Source organism: Aotus nancymaae, unplaced genomic scaffold (genome assembly GCF_030222135.1).
Source record: "Aotus nancymaae isolate 86718 unplaced genomic scaffold, 86718_ANA_hifiasm-v0.15.2.pri h1tg000022l_1, whole genome shotgun sequence".
In the NCBI taxonomy this organism is placed as follows: domain Eukaryota; kingdom Metazoa; phylum Chordata; class Mammalia; order Primates; family Aotidae; genus Aotus; species Aotus nancymaae.
The window spans coordinates 1,800,937-1,821,591 of NW_026988435.1; the positions used below are offsets into that span (position 1 = coordinate 1,800,937).

At 45.9% G+C, this 20,655-nt stretch overlaps 1 long non-coding RNA gene, 3 other non-coding genes and 1 pseudogene across 4 annotated transcripts; 4 read left to right on the forward strand and 1 right to left on the reverse strand.

The window, feature by feature from the left end:
• The first annotated feature begins 388 nt into the window (after window positions 1-388).
• On the forward strand, window positions 389-552 carry LOC135276444 (U1 spliceosomal RNA). The gene has a single exon (XR_010343985.1). It is a non-coding gene; the product is annotated as a U1 spliceosomal RNA (small nuclear RNA).
• Window positions 553-4,969: 4,417 nt separating this feature from the next.
• LOC110567539 (uncharacterized) lies at window positions 4,970-14,273 on the forward strand. Its single transcript, XR_010343916.1, has 3 exons — window positions 4,970-5,057; window positions 8,553-8,704; window positions 13,758-14,273. It is a non-coding gene; the product is annotated as an uncharacterized LOC110567539 (long non-coding RNA).
• Window positions 5,180-5,343, forward strand: LOC135276445 (U1 spliceosomal RNA). Its single transcript, XR_010343986.1, has one exon. It is a non-coding gene; the product is annotated as a U1 spliceosomal RNA (small nuclear RNA).
• On the forward strand, window positions 10,642-13,200 carry LOC135276323 (uncharacterized; annotated as a pseudogene).
• A 6,218-nt stretch (window positions 14,274-20,491) lies between the features above and the next one.
• LOC135276446 (U1 spliceosomal RNA) lies at window positions 20,492-20,655 on the reverse strand. The gene has a single exon (XR_010343987.1). It is a non-coding gene; the product is annotated as a U1 spliceosomal RNA (small nuclear RNA).

Genomic DNA, 20,655 nt, shown 5'->3' on the forward strand with positions numbered 1-20,655 from the left:
TAAGGACGCGCTTCTTTGGGAGCGAACAGATGTGGGGGAGGGAGGGAAGGGAGGCGACGTCACTTCCGCCTCCAGCTCTGACAGCGGGTTGGTCGGCTGAGTGGCGGTGGAACAGACGGGGACTGGAAAAGGCACTGCCGGTGACATCACGGATAGGGAGACTTCTATGTAGATGAGGCAGCGCAGGGGCTGCTGCTTGGCCACCTGCCGCTTCCCGAAGAAGGAGTTTCCGGGCTGTGAGAGCGAGTCCAGGACCACTGGTCGGACCTGAGAGTCGCAGCTGTGCGTCAGGGCTAGGAGGGCCGGGGGTGCCGTGCCCGCGGCAAGTGACCATGCATGTAAAGGGTGAGCCGTATGAGGCTGTGTCAGGGCAGGGGCCTGTGAATTCATACTTACCTGGCAGGGGAGATACCATGATCACGAAGGTGGTTTTCCCAGGGCGAGGCTTATCCATTGCACTCCGGATGTGCTGACCCCTGCGATTTCCCCAAATGTGGGAAACTCGACTGCATAATTTGTGGTAGTGGGGGACTGCGTTCGCGCTTTCCCCTGGTCTTTCAGTTTGCAAAGAGCAGACCGGCAACTATTCAAAGGTGTGCGTCTTTTCCCGGAAGAATCATGTGACCGTTCATAGTTAGACTTAGCTTTTACGTAAGTAGCTCTGGACAAAAACAAAGAAATCAAGCTTGTGTTTTCTCTTTCCCCCTTTTTCGTTACAGGACGATGCCTGGAAAGCAAGTACTCTTTTTCTTCACTACAATTGACTCTTTGCTGCCATCCGGGGTCTCCCAACTCAATCACCTCTATTTGCCTCTGGCAGAGCTGGGAGTTCTGGGATGCGCTGTTTATGCACAGATTGCTCTATGGACCTCGAGGCCAGCCTTCGAGTTCCAGGTTGGTCAGCCATGATTGCAACGCTGCACTCTAGCCCAGATAACAGAGGAAGAGGAAGACCCTGTGCCTTATTATTATTATTTTGATACTTATGCTAATTTATTTATTTTGAGACAGAGTCCTGCTCCGTAGCCCAGGCTAGAGTGCATGGCATGATATCAGTTCACTGCAAGTTCAGCTCCCAGATTCAAGCCATTTTCCTGCCTCAGCCTCCAGAGTAGCTGGGATTATACGTACATGTCACTATGTACAACTAATTTTTATATTTTTAGTAGAGAGTGTCTTTCGCCATATTTGCCAGGCTGGTCTTAAACTCCTGACCTCAAATGATACGCCTGGTTCAGCCTCCCAAAAGCCGGGGATTATAGGCACGAGCCACCTCACCCAGCATATTTATGCTTTAAATGTGATGTTTCATTAGGGAAAATTTTTCTTGTTGAATTTCTAACATGAAAAAATAATAGATTGAACTGTAAATTAAATTAATGGTCTTGAGAGTTTCGTACAATAAAAGAAATCAAGTTGATAGTAGAGAGGAATTTGATGCTTTTGAACAATTTAAATAATGTCAATAATATATAAAGACATCAAAAAGTTCATTACATTATTTTTTAAAAATCAGTGTGACTCTTTTGACAAATTAGAATGGTTTAATAATCTTGATCATGCTGGGTACAGTCTCTCATACCTGTAATCACAGCACTTTTGGAGGCCGAGCGGGGGCGATCATGAGGTCAGGTGTTTGAGACCAGCCTGGCCAACATGGGGAAACCCCAACTCTACTAAAAATGCAAAATTAGCCGGCCATGGTGGCATGCACTGTAATCCCATCTACTCGGGAGGCTGAGGCAGGAGCATTGCTTGAACCTGTGAGGCAGAGGTTACAGTGAGTCAAAATTACATCACTGCACTCCAGCCTGGGTGACAGAGGGAGACTCCGTCTCAAAAATTCATCATCATCATCTTGGTCTAAAAAGTATTACTTACTATATTTTATTTCAGATTTTATTATAAGATATAAAATAGTGGTAGTAAAATATTCTAGTACATATAAGACTTAGGTTTATTTTGGCCTGAAAATCTTCAGGCTGCATGTGGTGGCTCACACCCATAATCTCAGCACTTTGGGATGCCAAGGTGGGCAGATCACAGTAGGCCAGGAGTTCGAGACCCAGCCTGGCCAACAGGGTGAAACCCTGACTCTACTAAAATACAAAAATTAGCCGGGCATGGTGGTGCTCACCTGTAGTCCTAGCTACTCCAGAGACTGAGACAAGAATTGCTTGAACCTGGGTGGCAGATTTGCGGTAAACCAGGATGATGCTACTGCACTTCAGCCTGGGTGACAGAGGGAGACTGTTTAAAAAAAAGGAAAGAAAGAAAGAAAAAGGAAAGAAAGGAAGAAAAGAAAAAGAAAGAAAAAGAAAAGAAAGTTTTAATTAAATAAATTGAACTTCCAAAATTTCTTGCACTGGTTGTACTATCAAAGAAGCAAACATTACTGCCAATATCTATTTATATGTATAAACAATTAGTTAGACCTGGCTCCATGGCTCACGCCTGTATCCCAGCATTTTGGGAGGCCGAGTCAGGCAGATCACTTGAGATCAGGAGTTTGAGACCACCCGGCCAATGTGGTGAAACACCATCTCTACCAAAAATACAAAAAGTTACCCAGGCATGGTGGTGGATGCCTGTAATCCCAGCTACTCAGAAGGCTGAGGCAGGAGAATTGCTTCAACCAGGGAGGCAGAGGTGGCAGTGAGCCAAGATTGCGACACTGCACTCCAGCCTGAGAAAGTGCAAGACTCCATGTCAAAAAAAAGTATAAAAATTAAAATTATATGTTCAGAAAATTAACTATACAACAATGAAAAGGAGGCCTAGCATGCATGGCTAACTCCATTTTGCTCCTTACCCTTCCTACCCTGTGGTGCTGTCTCTTAGGCTAACTGCTTTCCCTTATTTCTGTACATAGGCCACACTCTCTATCGGAGAGATTTAGTTTATTGTTTAACTTTAAGCACAGATGATGATAATCCCTTCTCCGCCAGGTGCAGTGGCTCACGCCTGTAATCCCAACACTTTGAGAGGCTGAGGTGGGTGGATCACAAGATCAAGAGACTGAGACCATCCTGACCAATGTGGTGAAAACTTATCTCTACTAAAAATACAAAAATTAGCTGGGCATGATGGTGCACACCTGTAGTCCTGCTGCTTGGGGGGCTGCAGCAGGAGAATTGTTGAACCCAGAAGGCAGCGGTTGCAGCGAGCCAAGTGTGCACCACTGCACTCCAGCCTGGTAACAGAGCGAGACTCCATCTAAAAAAAAAAACACCCTTCCCAAAACAAACTCCTGATAAGATAAAGAGGTTGTATACACAAGAAACAGTGTTATGTTGAAGGTTTATAAGAGCATTGTGACCTGGCAAAGGACAAAGAGTTTTCACCACCCCCTTGGGCTTTTACTGCAGCCCATAAGCCTGTCATTGTCAGACCTCTTCACCTCAAACACCTCCTTCTTCCTCCCTTCCCTAACATACAAAGAGCCTAAAATCCATGTTAATGATTCTCTAGGATATTAGCTCACAATTTGCTCTGTTTGGTGGCTCTCTGGAATAAAATCATCTTCCCTGCGCTACACCTTGTCTTCTCACCTCAATCCCCTCTTTTTTCCTCCATTTCCTAATGCACAACAAGCCTGAAATTCATATTAAGATGGTTCTTTAGGATGTTAGTTCACCATCTGCTCAGTTTGACTGCTCTCTGGAATAAAGTCACCTTCACTGCCCCTACACCTTGTCTCTCGACTTATTGGCTGTAATGCAGCAAGAGATATGAGCTTTGGACTCAGTTATAAATGAAGTAGGTAATATCTTTAGAAGGGAATTAATTTTTATGATTGTACAAACCAGAAGACCCAATTATTCCAATTAGGATGCCTGGGTGAATATTTTTAGATATCATCTAATATGTAACGCTATCATTCAATATGTTATGTCAGCTCAATTTTATGATTTCATGATATATACTTAATTAAAAAATTCATGATGAATATGAAATGGAGTTGACAATTTTGATTGCCTTTGGTTTTCTCTTACTTCATTGATTTACTGGGCGAATGCCATTGCTTGCTGGGTTCACATAGATTTCTGTGTGTTGTAGGTATGCCGCTGGTGCTGTGGGAATTCTTATGTGTTCTCTTGATTCTTGGGAATTTTGTGAAAGTTCACTCAAGTCATTTGTTCTTTTTAATATTTTGACATTTTAAAATAATATGCCTTGGTGTTGTGCACCTCATAGCTTCTCAAACACTCTCAAATGGCCACCTTCGTTCTTTGTTACATATTGAGGTTTTTATTTGGTACTAGCTTTTTAATCAGAGCTACCATCAAAAGGCAAGTTTGCAAAGATAGATGTCAGGAAAACAATGTGCATAATGTAATGCTGGTGAATTTTAATTATACCTCAATAAACTTGACTTTTTTTTTTTAAGATAGAGTTTCACTTTATTGCCCAGTCTGGAGTGCAGTGGCACTGTCTCGGCTCGATGCAAACTCTGCCTCCTGCATCAGCCTCCTGAGCAGCTGGGATTACAGGTGCATGCCACCATGCCCGGCTAATTTTTTTTTTTTTTAAGTAGAGGCGGGCTTTCACCATGTTGGTCAGGCTGGTCTCAAACACCTGACTTTGTGATCTGCCTGTCTGGGTAAGCGCGATGCTACTTCACAAAAATTACCATGTCTGAAAGGAACCGGTTTTCTGTAATCGTAAATGTTCTAGTTTTCAAATTAAAAGCCATTATTTGAAGATGGTTGCACAGGCTCCCAGCTGGCCACCACAGGACACAGATTAAGCAAACGCTTCTTTGAAGGAGACCAGTTGTGGGGTCTTGGCGCACCTCCGCAGAGGACAAGGGCGGGAGGGAAAGGAGGGAGAGGCAGAGTCACTTCCCGCACCGCCTCAGGCAGCGGGTTGGTCGGCTGAGTGGCAGAGGCTGGAGCGGAAGAGCAGCCCGCCACTGGGAAAGGCACTGTCGGTGACATCACGGATAGGGTGACTTCTATGTAGATGAGGCAGCACAGGGGCTGCTGCTTCACCACGAGGGATTTCTGGTGCTGTAGGAGCAGTCCAGGACTGGTGTTGGATTTGAGACCAGACCGGTGTGTCTTGGCTAGGAGGGCTCGGGGTGGCTGGGGGTGCGGGGAGGATGCGCCGGGCAAGTAACCGTGCGTGTAAAGGGTGAGGCGTATGAGGCTGTGTCGGAGCAGAGGCATGTGAATTCATACTTACCTGGCAGGGGAGATACCATGATCACGAAGGTGGTTTTCCCAGGGCGAGGCTTATCCATTGCACTCCGGATGTGCTGACCCCTGCGATTTCCCCAAATGTGGGAAACTCGACTGCATAATTTGTGGTAGTGGGGGACTGCGTTCGCGCTTTCCCCTGTCTTTTTGGAGTATGATAATAGAAATGTTTTTTTGCGTTTACCTACAGGCGTAGAACTTTTTGGTGCGTGAAAGGTGTGCTGTGCTCTGAGTACTTTGGTCAGACTGATAAGCAAGCTTATTTTCTTGGGAGGCAGCTTTTCCGTCGGGCAGATGGTTGCCTGTGGCGGTACTTGGTAGGTGGAGTTTAGGGAATCTAGACTTGCCTGCTTTGTAGATGACTCAATGGTCCGCAGGGCCTATTGGCTTTTAACGCTGCTTGAAAACCGTAGTGTCTTTCCACTGTTCCCAGCGTCACTTCTTACGCAGCCTCTTTTTTTTTCCTGAGAAAGTCTCACTGTATCCTTTGGAGGTTGAACCCAGATGCTGCCTTAGCCTCTGGAGTAGCACAAGCATGCGACGCCAGAGCTAATTCATTTTCTTTTCTTTTCTTTCTTACCATATTTCCCCTTTCTCTTTCTTTCTTTCTTTCTTTTTTTTTTAATAGTTGAGGGTTTGCCATGTTTCCCAGGTCGGTCTCCAACTCCTGGACTCAAGTGATCCACCTTGCCTGGGCCTCCTAAAGTGCTGGGATGACAGGTGTGATCCGTGACACCCGGCCAGCCCCTGCTTTTCACCACAGCATTCACGGGCGTTTGTAGGATTTCTGTGCTGGTGGGAACGTGTACTCAGCTCATAGAGCCGAGTAGAAATTGTACTCGGAGCTGGTGCGATTGGGTCGTAGACATAACACAGTTACTCTTTGTATGGGAAGGGCTTTGCCGATGCCCTGGTGCCCCCTGCACAGGGCATCAAGGCCTGCAGGTCAGAACCACAGTCTCACCAATGTGTTTGTGTCATATGCAGCAATTCTCCCTAGAATATAAGATGAGAGGTCTTGTGAGGTTCCTACAAGTAAGAAGAAAATTTCCGTGTAGTTTTTAATGACAAAATTCAAATTAACAATAACAGCCCAAACTCTTGGGTTTCAAATGTCCGTTACGTTGACAGCCTGGGACTGCCCCACTTGTCTCAGCACCTCCACAGGTGCAGCCCTCACTTCCCTCCACACTCATCATTTCCTCCCTGCCATCTCCAAAGGAGGGAGACAGCGGTTCTGCAGGACCACAGCCTTCACGGCCCTCCAGGGCCAAAAGTCTCAGAGCGAGTAGCCCTGTACCTCACAACTGACCCAGAAATGGCCTTTGCTAGGAGCAAAGAAGGGGAGGTGGTCTCAGAGCTGGGGTCTGAGTACTGGACCCCGTTGCCTGGCAGGAGGGGATGTGCCCAGGGTTAGAGGGGCCGAGCACCAACACCTCAGCATCCTCAACCTCCAAAAGGACTCAGATGCAGAAAACCAGACAGAGTTCCTCTTTCAAGGAAGAGGACCTTTAAGGAAGACCCCAAGGCTCTGAACTAAAATCTAGCTTTTTCCCATGTGCAGCTGAATTCCACCTTAGCTGGTGAACTTCATCCTCCCCTATGCTCAGGCCAAAAAACAGTTCTTCTACAGGCTGGTCGTTCTTTGGTCCCATACATTCTATTGGTCAGAAAATGATGCTTTTTCTTTGGTTAACTGTAGACTTTCTTCTGCACAATTTTTCTTTCTTGGTCTGAAACCCACCCAATAGTCCCATACGTAGCTTTTTTGGATAAACATAGAAATGGACCATTTTGGTCTTAAAGCTCAAAACTTAATATTTGTTTTATCTGAGTTCCTTCCTCAGGAAAGTACCTTCAGCCCCCTCAAAGAAGCTATCAAAGAACTGAAAGTCACCCACACAATGAGACGCTGGACCCTCATTCACTATGATGCTTCCTTGCCCTCCCTAGTTGCTGTTTTCTTACACGTTGTTACATTTCTTCTCTGCGATCTAAACCTCTGGTTTTGGTTGGTCGAGGAGATGGATTTGAGACTGAGTTCTCATCTCCCCTGCTGCAGCTCCCTATTGAAACCCCTTCCTTGGGAATAATCATCTCGGTGATTGACTTTCTGTGCACGCAGCAGCAAGAACCCCAGGTCTCTGAATTTTGGCAAAGGACTCCCCTGATTAGAAGTGGGATGATTCTACTGACCAGCCTGAAAATGATCAGACATTTGAAAGCCTTAATTTCAGGGTCGGGGTTTGGGCCACCCTTGAGCCTTTTCTTTGGGCCTACCCACCAAAATCAGCCTGGCCAGGCCTGTCTTCAAGGCCCGTGGCAGGGCCAGGTCCGCCCGATGCTTCTTGATGCACCTCCCGTGGGTCGGCAGCCACCCTCCCTTTTCCTGTGACATGCAGAGAAGCTTCAGGGGGCATTTATTCAATTTTCCAGGAGCCCAGGAGGTGCAGGGGCATGGTCACTCTGTACTTCTCATCCCACCTGCCACCCTCCTTGGTCCTCTTGCTGTCTGTGGTGGGCAGTAACATGCCGGGTGAGCTTGGACTCTGAAGACACCCAGGCAGGGAGGGACCCATAGGGAAGGGCACCACCCCCTTAGGTCCTGCACAGGAGGGATCCAAAAAAGGTTTTGATATAGAAAGGGAGAGTTGGAAGTAGATCAAAGGAAGAAAGAAATCATAGATTTCCTGTCTGAAGCACCATGAAGAGGAAGTGCGCCTCCTCTGGGCCGGGTCCTGTTGGGGTCCGTGAGATCGGCACGTCTGTCAGGGATCTCTTGACCAGCAAGAGGGTCCTAATACCTGGAAGAGAGAGTGCGCGGAAGAAAAGAGAGATAGAGAAAGAAATGGGTCTGGAGGTCTGATAAAAGCTATGCTCAGATCAGCGATTTATTCTTTGTGCACAGTTGCTTATATACGTTTTTTTCATACAGTGTCTGACGTAGGTCCCATTACAAAAGTTTTATCAGGAGGGAACAGAAAATTACAAAGTAAGTATGGGAGGGGGTAGCATACAGGTTAAGCTAAAGATCACTAAACCCAAAACAAACAAAAGATTCTAATCCTATTAAGATTCTTATCCTCTTATCAATGACTACAGTTACAGTAAATAACATCAAGGCGAGCAATAATTTGAGGGGTAGCATTTTTCTAGTAACATGTGAGCGATCACGGGATTTAGTGAATGCAGGTAGACAGAGTCATAAAACCAGCCCAGAATGGGAACTTCAAGAGACAATAGTCTTATAGATAGTCACGCAGGCCTCACCCAGACATGCCATTAGCTCAGTGGATCAAGAATAGGCTTCTGCAAACTCAGGCCTCTATCACTTCCTTCTTTTTTCCTCAGCTCAACTGCCCTCAGCGTGGGGAGAATATGTCCGGGCTCTAACTCCGTCATGGCGGAGACACGGAGGGGTCTCTACGCTGGTGGAGCGATCTCCATAGGGTCCTCCCATCACAAGTGAACCAGGTTCCAGTCTGCATTGGAGACCAAAGCAGGTAACTGCCCTGTCTCCTAGTGAGGAAGCCACGCTTGGTCCTCCCCTGATTAGTGCTTGTCTCTGTAGCACTCGATTGTCTCTCCCGGGCTTTCTATGGATTCCAGGGATGCAACTGAGAAACGCATTTTTACTTGAAGTAAGAGTATTTTAGGATGGGCTTGGTGGCTCATGTCTGTAATCCCAACACTTTGGGAGGCTAAGGAGGGTGGATCACGAGGTCAGGAGCTCGAGACCAGCCTGGCCAACATGGTGAAACTCTGTCTCTAGTAAGAATACAAATATTAGCCAGATGTGTTGGTACAGGCCTGTAGTCCCAGCTACTTGGAAGGCTGAGGCAGGAGAATCCTGTGAACCTGGGAAGTAGAGGTTGCAGTGAGCTGATCTCAAAAAGAAAAAAGTATTTTATAATCTTTGGCAAAGGAAATTGTTTCTGACAGGTTTTGCACTGAAGGCATTCAGGTGTGAGGAAAACACGAAAACCACTAGGCCGGGGAAAGCAAATGCTGTTAAGAATGTCTCACAAACACAAATTACACATCAGCAGGTGGGCTGACCCTCAGGGTGGGCATGTTTTAAGTGCACTGTTGGTGAAACTTATGATGAATCTAGGACATTCGAAAAGTATGTATGCCTGTGTGTGTATATGTGTGTGTATGTGTATATGTGTGTGTGTGTGTGTGTGTGTGTGTATATATATATATATGAGAGAGAGTCAGAGTCTTGCTATCTTTCTGTCTCCCTCTCCCAAAGTGCTGGGACTACAGGCATGAGCCACCTCATCCAGCCCATTTTAATTTAAATACACATTCCAAAAATTATATAACAAGCACAGGAAGCCCACTTTGTGCCAGTTTTACAGAAACAGGAAAGATGATGTATCAATGACAAGTCATCAAAGTGGCAACATCCTGAAGTGCTGAGAGAAAGAAAGAGACATTTTCCCAGAATTCTATGCCAAAATGAAACACCTGTCAAGACTGTGACTGAAATAAGGACATTTAAAGGCATACCCAAATAATGAAAGAATTCAGCAAGCCACACTACAAGAAATGCAAACGGAGTCCTCCAGTCCTAAGGATAAGGATGCCAGACAGAAATCTGGACCTGGTGGTGTGTGCAAAGAAATAGAGATGACTGAAAATTTCTATGTATATAGTCAAATGTATTGTTTTCTTATTACTTAAATCTTTTAAAATAATTTGACTGATTAAACAAAAGCAATAATAATGGGTTCTGGGGTTTATAACATGTCTAAAATCAAATTACATGACAACACTAGCATAATGGCCAGAAGGGGAGGTATAATGTCACTTGATGGCAAACTGATAAAGATATATTCTAGAAACCCTAAAGCCATCACTGAAAAGCAAAAGCAGGGAAAGAAGCCGGGGAGCGGTGGGCCAGATGAAAGAAGGAGTTATAGCTAACAAGACAACAAAGGAAAACAATGGACCGATATAAAAACCATGTCATCACCATGCTGGAAAACCGCTCTCCAGGCCTCTACCCTGTAGAAATACACCAGTGGCCAATGATAACTCTACAAGAATGATGACTGCAGCATTACCTGTGATCATAAAATTACAGAACCAATGTAATTCCAAAGATACATGAACAGAGTTTTATTTAACAAACACTAACAAACACAAAGAATTGAACAAACAAGGAAAGAAAGTCCTTTTGCCAAAAGGAACGTACAGGGTCCTGATGAGGCTACCCCTCCATGGATTTCATGGTTCTCAGACTCCCAGTTTTGGGTCTAGTACTTCTGGAAGATCTTATTCTTGGGGAGCTACAGGTCCTTGCCTTGCGGGCTCTTTCAGGTTGTATTTCCTTATCCCCTCAATTCCTCCCCATTCTTCTACAATAAAATAACAATTCTCATCTCCAGAAGATCCAGCCTGTACCTCTTCACCAGCCTTTCAGGAGGTCTGGATGTCTGGTCCACCGCTCCCCGGCTTCTTCCTCCACTTTTGCTTTATTCTTCCCGGGTACCCGCCCTCCAACCGCCCAGCTCAGCCCCCGCGGCCACGCCGCGCAGAAGGTGCACTGGAAACCCTGCCAGTTGACGCCGGCGGGAGGCCGAGAAATCAACCTGAATAAACGCTTTGTTAAAAGAACTTCCCCTTGGAAAAATCTCATGATTTCGATTCTCAGGGTTCTTCAAAAAACTAAAAGCTAAAGGCTACGATGGCCCCGGGAATTGTGGCTGCAGTGGGCCGTGTTTGCACCACTGCACTCCAGCCTGGGCGACAAGTGACACCCTGCCTCAAAAAAACAAAACAAAACAAAACAAAACTTCCCCATGGAAAAAATATTTCATAATTTCCATTTTCAGGGCTCTTCAAAGCACTAAAAGCCAAAGGTGACGATGGATTTATTCGACAAGTCCTAGTCGTGCGCCCTACTGAGTGCAGGACCCTGTTCCCCGCGAGGGGACCCACGAGCGACCCTCACCCCCATCCCTGCCCTGGTGGAGCCCCCGTGCTGGACACAGGATCTGAAGATGGCAGCCGAAGCTCCGCAGCGGCCCCGAAAGCGACTGGGCAGGGTGGGCACAGGCTCCCTCACTGGGTGAAGGCGGCGCAAAGAATGGGAAGAGCCATTCCGGGAGCCCGCCGGGCGTTCAGCTTCCCCTGGGCCCCAGGAGGCTCAGGTCCGGGGGCTTCTGAAGCAGGCGAGGGGCAGGGCCATCCTGGTTCCAGAATCTCCTAACCTGCGAGTGTCCAACGAGATCAACACGATTCACCGCTCTAATCTCTCCGGTTTTCGAAGGCCTTGCACAGTCGTCCTGTCTGGTGGACTCAGGGTGGGAGGGATGGGGAGTGTTTGGTGAGTGCACCCTTCCTCTAGCGCCCAGAAGGTCCACTCCGTCTCTCTGGGGCACAGTCCGTTAGCGCGCTTCGCTGTTAACAGAAAGGTTGGTGGTTAGACTCCATCCACAGACCCCTGCTCCAGTTTTTAAAGCGTTCATGAAATAGATAAACGGGGAGGATTCTATCTTCCCAGAGTCCTAAGCTGTCCCATTAGGGTTGTATCTCTGTGGTACAATCAGTTGGTCCATCTGAAAGGCCCGGCTTACTTGTATTTTTTGTAGAGAAGGGGTTTCACTATGTGGCCCAGGCTGATCTCCAAACTCCTGGGCTCAAGCACCTCCGAGGTCAGCCAAAGTGCTAGGATTGCACGCAGGAGCCACCTCACCGGGCTTTATATAATGCTTCTAATTTCAGCATATTTAGCAAATTTGTCTTCTGTGCGAAAGGTACCAGATCATATTCCAATTTATTTCTCAATTCTAATAATATCTCTTTCTTCATTTACTTGCTGACACAACAAATTTCCCCCCACCCTTTTTTGTTTTGAGACTAGCTGTCAACTCTGTCACCCAAGATGGAGTGCGGTGGCCTGATCTCAGCTCACTGCAAACTCACCATAATTCTCCAGAATACTTGGAACTACAGGTGTCCACCATCAAATCCAACTTTTTTTTTTTTTAAGAGATAGAGTCTGGGCTCAAGATATCCACCTGCCTCAGCCTCCCAAAGTGCTGGGATTTCAGGGTGAACGACTGCACATGGCCTAGCAAATTTTCTATACATTGGCCCCTGGTATTCTTTTCTTTTCTTTCTCTTTCTTTCTTTTTCTTTCCTTCTTTCTTTCTTTCTTTTTTTTTTTTTTTTGACAGAGTCTTGCTCTGTCACCAGGTGCCAGGCTGGAGTGCAGTGGCACAATCTCGGCTCACTGCAACCTCTGCCTGCCAGGTTCAAGCAATTCTCCTGCCTCAGCCTCCTGAGTAGCTGAGACTACAGGTACACACCACCGTGCCCAGCTAATTTTTACATTTTTAGTAGAGAAGGGGTTTCACCATGTTTGCCAAGATGGTCTTGATCTCTTGACCTCATGATCTACCTGCCTCAGCCTCCCAAAGTTCTGGGATTCCAGACGTGAGCCACCGCACCCAGGTCTTTCTCTTTTTCTGAGACACAGTCTTGCTCTGTTGCTCAGGCTGGAGTGCAGTGGAATGATCTCAGCTTACAAGCCTGTGCCAACACACCCAGCTAATTTTTGTATTTTTAGCAGAGATGGGGTGTTATCATGTTGGCCAGGCCAGTCTCAAACTCTGGACCAGCCTCCCAACATGCTGGAATTACAGTCAGGAGCCACCATGCCTGGCCATGTGCTAGTGACATTCTAAGGGGACAAGTGCCTTCCTGGCTTAACTGAGGGAGAGGCAAAACAGAAGGACGTGGTGGACGGTACACACAGATATTCTGTTGCACAAGATGGACAGCTAAACTTCTAAGACATTTTATTTTATTTTTTGAGATACAGTCTTGTTCTGTTGCCCAGGCTGCAGCACAGTGGCATGATCATAGTTTACTGTAGCCTCAGCCACCTGGGCTCAAGTGATCCTCCTGCCTCAGTCTCCCAAAGTGCTGGGATTACTGACCTGAACCACTGCACCTGGCTGAAATATATTAAAGTCCTTCAATATCTGCAATTGTTTATATATATATATATATATATATATATATATATATATATATATATGTATATATAATAGAATTAAAATAAAATAAAATATGTGTATATATGTATATATAATAAAATATATATTTTATTTTTATTATAATTACATAAGTATATATGATTACGTTGTGTATTTTTAAAATATGTATATATTTTATTATATAGATTATATACATTTATTTTAAATATGTATTTATGTATTTTTTAGAGATGAAGTCTCACTATGTTGCCTAGGCTGGTCTCGAACTCCTCAGCTCAAGTGGTACTCCCACCTTGGCCTCCCAAAGTTCTGGGATTATATGTGCAAGTCACCAGGCCTAGCCCTGTTTCTTTTGAAAATTTATTTATCTTGAGACATACTCTTACTGTGCCACCCAGGCTGGAGAGCAGTGGTGTGATCATGGCTCAATGCGGCCTCAACCTCCTCAGTCTCAGGTGATCCTTTCACCTCAGCCTCCTGAGTAGCTGGATCTACCAGCATACACCACCATGTCTGGCTAATTTTTGTATCTTTTTAACAGACAGAGTTTCATCACATTGCCCAGGCTGCCGTCCAACTCCTGAGCTCAAGAGATCAGCCCACCTCAGCCTCCGGAAGTGTTGGTATTACAGGCGTGAGCCACTGTGCTCAGCCTGTAATTGTTTCCTGTGGTGACCAAGTCACATGGGTCCAGAGAAGACAGGTCACAGTGATCTCTTTGATAGCTATATTATTCCTGACTGATTTTTGGAGGCTATGTCCACAAAACTCAGCCCATCTGAGAAACATCACTGGAGCCAACAGAATCCTGCAATGAACAGACCTGGATCCTTAGCGCTATTGGTTCTTGTTCCCTCAGCTCTGTTTTCATGAGCAGAAATTGAATCTCTTGATTTATATACTAAGTAGGATCATTGGACAAGTCCTTTCCTTCTCTCTCTCTCATGTTTGCATTGTTGTTTTCTGCCATCAGTGGCATCAGTGCAAGTTTCTGGTTTTGATGTTATGAAGTGCAATGCGCTTTAAAGTCCAAATAAATCTGCATTGATATTTTAAATGGTTGAGATTTATTTATTTATTGAGACAGAGTCTCACTCTGTCACCCAGGCTGGAGTGCAGGGGCTCCATCATGGCCCACCACAGCCTCAACCTCTTGGCTCTGGCAATCCTCCCACCTCAGCCTCCCAAGTAGCTGGGACCACGTGTGCATGCCACCATGCCCAGCTAATTCTTTGATGTTTTTTGTAGACAGGAGGGCTCACTGCTTTTCAGGCTGGTCTCGAGAGAACTCCTGGGCTCAGTCAATCCTCCCACCTCAGCCTACCATTTACACTGACTGCAGAGATGCATTTGGAGAAGGTGAGGATTTTGGAATACTTTAGAAGCAACATAGGTTTCTGATCTCATCAGGTCAACCCATCAAAAATGACCAACAAGTCTCTGCCCTCTTAGAAGCAACTCGAAAACCTGAATCTTTGGCCATCATCAAAATTCCTGGTCATTCAAAATTCAATGTGCCAGAGAGCAAGGACAACTATTTTGCTGATGCTGCAGCTAAGATGCAGTTCTGAAGGTGACATGAGACACAAACTCCTCAAAATGACCTTGCTGACTTATGACCCATTGAAGACTTCATTGGAAGCACAAGTAGGCCGGGCACAGTGGCTCATGCCTGTAATCCCAGCACTTTGGGAGCCTGAAGTGGGCAGATCACCTGAGGTTGGCAGATCACCTGAGGTGGGTGGATCACTTGAGGTAGGTGGATCACCTGAGATCAGGAGTTTGGTTGGGACTGGTCTGGCCAATGTTAATGAAACCCTATCTTTACTAAAAATACAAAAAGTAGCTGGTGTGGTGACACATGCCTATAATCCCTTCTACTTGGGAGGCAGAGGCATGAGAATCACTTCAACCTGGGAGGCAGGGATTGCAGTGAGCCAAGATTGCACCACTGCACTCCAGCCTGGGTGACAGAGCAAGACTCTTAAAAAAAAAAAAAAACGAAAAGACATAACTGGGAGCTCCCAAGCAGGAAAGCAGTCTCCAGAAAGGTAAAGGAAACAAGTGTTTTCCAGAAACAGGCACACAGTATGGGCCCGGTGACACAGTGATCCACCCCTTAGGCTTCAATTACCCTGTTTACAGTAGTTCATAAGCTGACTTATTGGAATTCAGACAAAATGTTAGCGGGGGAAAGCAGTGGCATCCATCATCATCTATGACTGCACAGAAGCTTTATTCTAGCCATACTGTCTGTCCCAAACATAACCCTGGAAACCGCTTCATGGGTCGCAGGGACATTTTCCCTTTATGACCCTTCAAGACATGGCTGTTAAATTTATCCAGCTCTCTCTATCTGGGGGTTATAGATACCTTCTGGTGCTAATTCATATGTGCGCTCACTGGGGTGAAGCATTTCCATGCTGATGGGCCACAGCCCAGGTAGCAGGTAGGTTGTGATTAGAAAAGGTCATTCGTCATAAAGTGCCATCTGAGCTCCATAGCAACCGAGGAACTCACTTCATTGGTCAGGTAGTTGGATATATTTGTAAGGTTTCCCTATGTCCCAGCATTTCCATCGTGCCTATCACCCCTAATCTTCTGGGCCAATGGAGTGTACTAATGATACAATACAAACCCAATGGTCAAAGCTAACAGAAGTTTTTAACCTTTCTTCACCAAGGATCTCCCATGAGTTCTGGAAAACTTCCACTCTCTCCCTTTGAAATAATAACAGGAAGACCCATGCAGAGGTTAGATGAAGGCGCCTGTGAATCTGCACTTCCCTTTCTCTCTTTCCTTCTTTCTCTTTCTTTCTTTCTTTTTCTTTCTTTCTTTTTCTTCTTTGTTTTTACTCCATCTTGCTTCTAAGAATCTGCACTTCTTAAATGTGACATTCTCCATTATTGCTAAGATCTCACAAAACTTCTTATGAAGAACTCCACATTAATAAAGGATTCCTTTTATGATGAACTCGTGGGAGATGAAAATGTCAAAAATCATGGCCTATGACCTGGAGATGTTGTTGGCTTGAAGCAACAACCAATAAAATATTCCCTCCAAGCCTGTTGGAAGGGACTACATCAGGTATTATTATTATTTTATTTGTTTATTTATTTTTTGAGATGAGATCTCACTGTTTTCCCCAACCCATAATGCAGTGATACAATCATGACTCACTGTGGCCTCAAACTCCTGGGCTCAAGCCATCCTTCTGCCTCATCCTTCCAAGTAGCTGGGACCACAGGCACGTACACTACCCCTGGCTCACATCAGGTCGTATTGACCAATCTCGGTGCCAGTCAACCTAAGGGCATTGACACATGGAGTCATGTTGCTCTTATAAAAGGCAACCCTACCAGAGCGGACACCTGTCAGTGGAGACAATCTTCCTGACTGAGATGGCAAAGAGCTGAAATTTGCTGAAATTTACAGCATTTCGTCCAAGATACCAGCCTGTATAACCAGTTACAATTCCAGTACTTACTACACCTGAAAGAGCTGATCTCTTTTTCTGTTGACTGGAATGTGTACACCGTTAGGGCCCCTTTAAGTTGTAGGAGTCCTCTCTTGGTGGTTTTGGTAAAATCACACTATGTGCATATTCTCTTAACATCTGACACACTAGTCCTATTGTGTATGTGTGTATATACATTTACATACATACATAGCAAAATGGGTCTTACCAGGTTTCTGTTTTACTGTCCCTAATTAATGTGATTACAGCATGGAGGGATAATTCTCTAATTGGAATCTCACAAACTATTTCCACTGTGGGAAATTTGATAAGGTGTCAGGTTTGCCACTCAAAACCACAAACCACCTTTGACCATAATGACCTATTGGTATGTCCTGTGCTAAATTTCACTGGTATTCCACCTCATCGCAGTCACAATGCAATTCAGTGTCATATCAAGTAAAACCTGTTTATCAGATCTGTCTGAGTCATCCTAACCTCAGTTTAACCCATATAATCATACTGTCAAAATAACTGCCTGTGATCCCAGCACTTTGGGAGGCTGAGGCAGGAGGATCACTCGAGCCCAGGAGTTTGAGATGAGCCTGGGCAAAATGGTGAAACTCTGTCTCTACAAAATATATAAAAAGTAGCTGGGTGTGGTGGTGCTCACCTGTAGTCCTAGCTATTCAGGAGTATGAGGTGAGAGGATCACTTGAGCTCAGGAGTTCAAGCTTGCAGTGAACCCTGATGACGCCACTGCACTCCAGCCTGGACAAAAGAGTGTGATCCTGTCTCAAAAAATAAATAAATAAGCTGGGCCTGTTGGTGTGTGCCTGTAGCCCAGCTGCTTGGGAGGCTGAGCCATTGAGCCCTGGAGGTCAAGAGATCAAGGCTGTACTGAGCTGTGATCTTGTCACTACACTCCAGCCTGAGCAACAGAATGAAACCCTGTCTTAAAAAGTAACAATAATAAAAATAAAAAGTACAAAACCAACCAAGCAAAAAGTTATTGCTTCACTTTGAAATAACGGTGGTAAACACCATGATGCTGTTGGAAGGCTGAAAAGAGAAACACTCCCTCCTGCTATCAGGATCCAACCTGCCCTCTTGCTCTAAATTCCTGACCCATGATTTAAATGTCCAAAAGCTGTTGTACTCAAATTACAGTGCACTTGCCTGTTCTGCACCAGCATTTATTTTTGTCTCTTGAAAAGATCACCACCCATGGCCACATAAGTGTCTAAGGGCACGGAATGATGAAGTGCAATGTCATTATTGCTACATGTTTCTCATCGCTTTACTTCTGAGAAAACTGATTTCGTGGTATTCCGAAGACTAGAGATGATTCAACAAGTGATAGTAGCTGCAGACTTAACTGAGGCCTCTCTCTCTCTTTCTCTGGCCACTCTGTGATGCCCTTTTTCTTTATTTTTTTCTTTTTTTTTTTTTGAGACAGAGTCTCTCTCTGTCACCCAGGCTGGAGTGCAGTGGCACAATCTAAGCTCACTGCAACCTCCGCCTCCCAGGTTTAAATGATTCTCATGCCTCAGCCTCCTGAGTAGCTGGAATTACAGGCACATATGGCCACACCTGGTTAATTTTTGTATTTTCAGTAGAGGTGGGGTTTTGCCATGTTGCCCAGTCCAGTCTGGAACTCCTGGACTCAGGTGATCCACTCACCTCAGCCTCATGAAGTGGTTGGATTACAAGTGTGAGCCACTGCACCTGGTTGTAATGCCCCTTTCATTGGACTTTTGGGTACTCTTAAAAATTCCTCAGAGAGGTGGCTCCTTTCCTCCCCTGTCACCAGCATGGGACAGGACTATCCAGGAATGAGCCTTTCTGGCAAAGAGGGACACGTTAACTAAGCTTTTGATCATCAATGCTTTTAAGAAGAAAGATTGTAAAAAAGTTTTTATCTGAGGAATCCGAGGCATCCCAAAGGCAGACAGAAGCGCAAGTCTTTGTCAGAACCTCGGTATGTTTGATGGGCCTGGAAACCAATATCCAAGCAGTTCTTAGTCACTGGATTGGTGGGCTGCATTTGCTCAGAAACTTCTCCGTTAGGAATCAGAAGCATACGTTAGCGATGACAGTCCCGGATCAAGGGACATTTCTTACACATTCTAAAAACAAGGCCGGGCGTGGTGGCTCACGCCTACAGCACTTTGGGGGGCCGAGGTGGGTGGATCACCTGAGGTCAGGAATTCAAGACCAGCCTGGCCAACATGGTGAAACCCTGTCTTTTTATTAAAAAAAAAAAAAAAATTCTAAAAACCTGTTTGCTCATCAGTAAAGCACTGAAAGTTGCTTTTGGTTTTGGTTCATATATTTTATATTTGAGCAAGGCAATGTCTGCTGCTGGGGTTAGAAGTAAATGGCTCATGTTCATCCAACTACATCAGTCCATAGGACATACGGCTTTCACTCGCAGTGTCCTGAACACTCACTGGGCATCCTGTGCGTTCTAGTCGGTTTTGTTTGGAGCCGCGGGTTTCTGCATCCGCACCCTGGTTGGAATGGCAGAGGCTTCTCCGGACGTGCGGATCTGTGAGTGCCATTCCCGGGGTAGCCACCAGGGGACATCATAGGCCTCCCCCCCAACACACACCTCCCCCATACCCGGCACCCACCCCGACCCCGTTCTCCCCGTTTTCAGTTTGGGCCCGGTAGTTTCTGTTCACCAGGACATTACAAATCAGAAGTATGTGGGGTCAGAAAACACACCCTGGGAGAGGCTGGGAACATGCCCAGAACGGCCATCACTAGGCCTGGGGCTTTTCTGTGTAGTGGAATTTTCGTGTTCACGTAGTGCAGGGACAAAACCAATGAGATACTTGTGGGAGGTAAAAAGAGATGAATTTACAATGCCATTTGAGAAGGGGTATTAAGGAATCTGCCAGGTGCCGATGCGTGTCAGGTGCAAACCGCAGGTTGAGAGAGAGCTAAGTATTTTCTGTCCATGAAGGTGATCAGCGAGGGCCTGAAGCAAGCGGGAAGGGGAGGACACAGGCGGCAGAAATAGGAAGAGGCGGCTGGTGGGTGGGAAGGATGGGTCAGGGTGCTATCTAGAAAGCTGGCTGGCAATGGATGTGGGATGTGGAAGTGAAACATCAAACAAGGAAACTGCTACTTAGGTGAAGTCTGAAGAAAGACGAGCTATGTAAATGACAGGAGATAGTAGGGGAACTAGACCGGCTCCTCATCAAATGTCCCTCCTCTTATTTCAGGGAGGAAGGCAGCGCATTTCCTCTAAGACAAGATGAGACTGTGGTTCTGACATGTGGGCCTCAATGAATCTGCACAAGGGCACCTGGGCGCTGGCAGAGCCGTTCCCCTACACGAAGCAAGCCTGTTATGTCCCCCGAAGGGGGACACTAAGAGACAAAGGCCCTGCTTTGATCCCAAAGAAAGCCGCCCCTCTGCGTAGTTTCTACCTGGCCCTACGAGGTGAGAACCCATTTCTCAGTAGCACATAAATTCCGGGAAGTCTAAAAGGTGACTTGAGGGGTAGGGAAAACGTGAAGGTTCTCAAAGAGCGTGAAAAGCCAAGAGGCTGGGGGCCGTAGAGCAACTTCTGTAAGAAAAAAGCCCCCATGGAGGAAGACGTGTGCAGCCATCACGAGAGTAAGGTTGTGTTAAAGTATCTCACCACGGGCGACGATCCTTAATTCTACAGCAGAAAAGACAGCGACACGTTTCTCACTGTTTCCCAGCCTTACTGATTACAATAGCATGACAACTCCCAGAATGAGAAAGCTAACTAAATGAGAATTAGCCGCTCGTGCAGTCTTTCTTTAGTACTACCAAAAAGACAGGGGAAAGCGCGAACGCAGTCCCCCACTACCACAAATTATGCAGTCGAGTTTCCCACATTTGGGGAAATCGCAGGGGTCAGCACATCCGGAGTGCAATGGATAAGCCTCGCCCTGGGAAAACCACCTTCGTGATCATGGTATCTCCCCTGCCAGGTAAGTAT